We start from the raw sequence: 2,564 nt of genomic DNA, 5'->3' as shown, positions 1-2,564 counted from the left end.
TCATATATCATATCATTTCATATCATATCATATCATACAATATTATATTATATTATGTTTTAACATATATCATATGGTATCATATCATATATTTAATCATATCACACCACAATCAAGTTACAACATCCTACATTATTCTATATTATATTATTTTATGTAAGAGAAATTATATACGCTTTATGGAGCACAGGCAAACACAGAAGCACAGGCACCTATTTAACACATCAGTTTCAAAATGCTATACGTAGGCATTTTAGATGAGATAATTACAGACCAATGTTTAAAGGGGATGGCTAGTAACTAATCAGTGGTAATCAGTGGGAATGCTGGGGGATGATTGTTCCAATCCTTGTGGGATTCATTTAAGAGTACATCATATATCTATTGTTGTGTGAAAATTATTTGCTTCAGAATGGTCTCATATTCAAGTAATGTGCAGTTCAATGTTAACGATCGCCCCGTCACTGTACAGGCATGCTAATCTGGAAACATTAAACTGCACATTACTTGAATATGAGACCATATGTTTGTTGTCGTCGTGGGTGTCTTTTTTTTTTTGGGGGGGGGGCAATTTCAAGGGAGGGTAGAGTTTCAGCTGAGATGGGGCTTCAGGTTTTCAACGTTTTTTGATCATGAATTTTCTGAGATAATGAGAAACATGTTATGAAATATAAAAGAGCATATAAAATAATTTTTAGAGGAATTCAAAGTTTATTTGGTGAAAATTGGTGTTGTAATGGCTGAGATATCCAAAACGAAGCGATCTAAATTAAAGGTGGTAGGCCTACCCACCTTTCACTAGGATCACTTTGTTTTACTTTGGGGATATCTCAGCCATTTCAAAACCGCTTTTCACCAAATAAACTTTGGATTCCTCTTAGAATTGTATGCTCTTTAACATTTAATAAGTTGTCTTAAGTATCTTGCAAAAAATTTTAAAGGCTAAATCCTCACCTCAACCAATACTAACCATCCCTTTAATGCAGACATGCTCTCTCGATCATTAATCTATCAATGTAGGAAGTGCCTATATACAAAATATATGGTTCGACGAATGCGTGTATGACGTGGCTTTGCAAGGTGGTCTGCAAACGAGTGGTGGCTCTTTAGATCGCTTACACTGCAGGGAAGCTCATGATAATAATAAGAAATATTTCTCTCTAGAACCATGATTCGGCCCACAGCTCTATACCACATTTTGCCTTGTTAAACCGGATCTCAAGGATATCTAGGAATGATTTGCTTGAAGCTACTGTATCCGAAGGGCATATATCGGCATTAATTTGGGCTTCCGGAGTGCTATCACAAAATTATATTTGCTCTTCTTCGGGAATGGCGGTCATCAAAAGATAGGAGAGACTGATATCTGTAAAGTTGGTGACATATCTACGGCTTTAATGTCCGTTTAGTCGCTCAGTTGCAGTTGTGTTAAAGCTGCAAACAATAAAGTTCAAGTGACATGGGAGTATAAAGTATCACAGAATTTGATATAATCATTGATGATGATAGATTATCAAACTCTTGGTCCCAATGAGGAAAAAAATTATCATTATCATTATGATATCAACAATGATTATAACGTGTAAACTACCGGAAGTATAGAGATTATCATGTATCGAAGTTACACACACACACACACACACACACACACACACACACACATACACACGCACACACACACACAGATATACACACAAACGGCATATATACATTATAATACATGCATTTTATGCTTTACAAAAAAAAAAGCCCACAGAACTTTACGCACATACTCTCTTTCTCTCTCTCTCTCTGTTTGCATGCGTACACATACACGTACAATTACATGCATGATGTGTACAGTACAATTATGATATCTTCATGTAAACATACATATTATATGTATGTTTGTTTATTATGTATATATATATATATATATATATATATATATATATATATATATACATGCATTGCTTTTTTCAACTTTTATAAATCAAAGTCCTGTTTACCTTTAGGAGCAGTGATTTTAAAAAATGACTTTTGATACATATGTGTAGGTCAGTAGTATCACAAATATCCTACCACATCAAATTTTTGCAATAAAGCCTGAAATATAAGGAGATATCACTAAGACGGTTTAGTCTGGAATCATTTCTATCATAACTGATGTTCATGTTTTGTATATTTAATAATACTTAACATCGATTATACTGGTTCAAATTCTTACACTGGTTGTTTCTATCCCTAACTCACCTTTAAGAACTATTTTGAAGCACTAATGCTGGGTTTTTGTTTCATCTGGAAATTGTGAATTATGCCTTTCAAGGAGGGGGAAGTCCCCGAAAATTCGCAATAAAATAACAAAATGAAATGATAAAATTGATAGATATTGATGTATGTATATACAATTGTATACACAGGTTGTTCTATCCGTGACACGTTTGTTTGGTATAGCTTTTGACTTGCACTTTGAATAGCTCGAAGAGACAGAGAGAGAGAGAGAGAGAAATACCATAAAATAGCATGAAAAAAAAAGCATGAAAGAAGATTTAATTTTAAACACATTCACATTCAAATTGATTTAA

Source organism: Diadema antillarum, unplaced genomic scaffold (assembly GCF_040938485.1).
Source record: "Diadema antillarum isolate AM-2024a unplaced genomic scaffold, OU_Dant_1.0 seq00000119_RagTag, whole genome shotgun sequence".
In the NCBI taxonomy this organism is placed as follows: domain Eukaryota; kingdom Metazoa; phylum Echinodermata; class Echinoidea; order Diadematoida; family Diadematidae; genus Diadema; species Diadema antillarum.
This window is presented reverse-complemented; position numbering follows the sequence as displayed.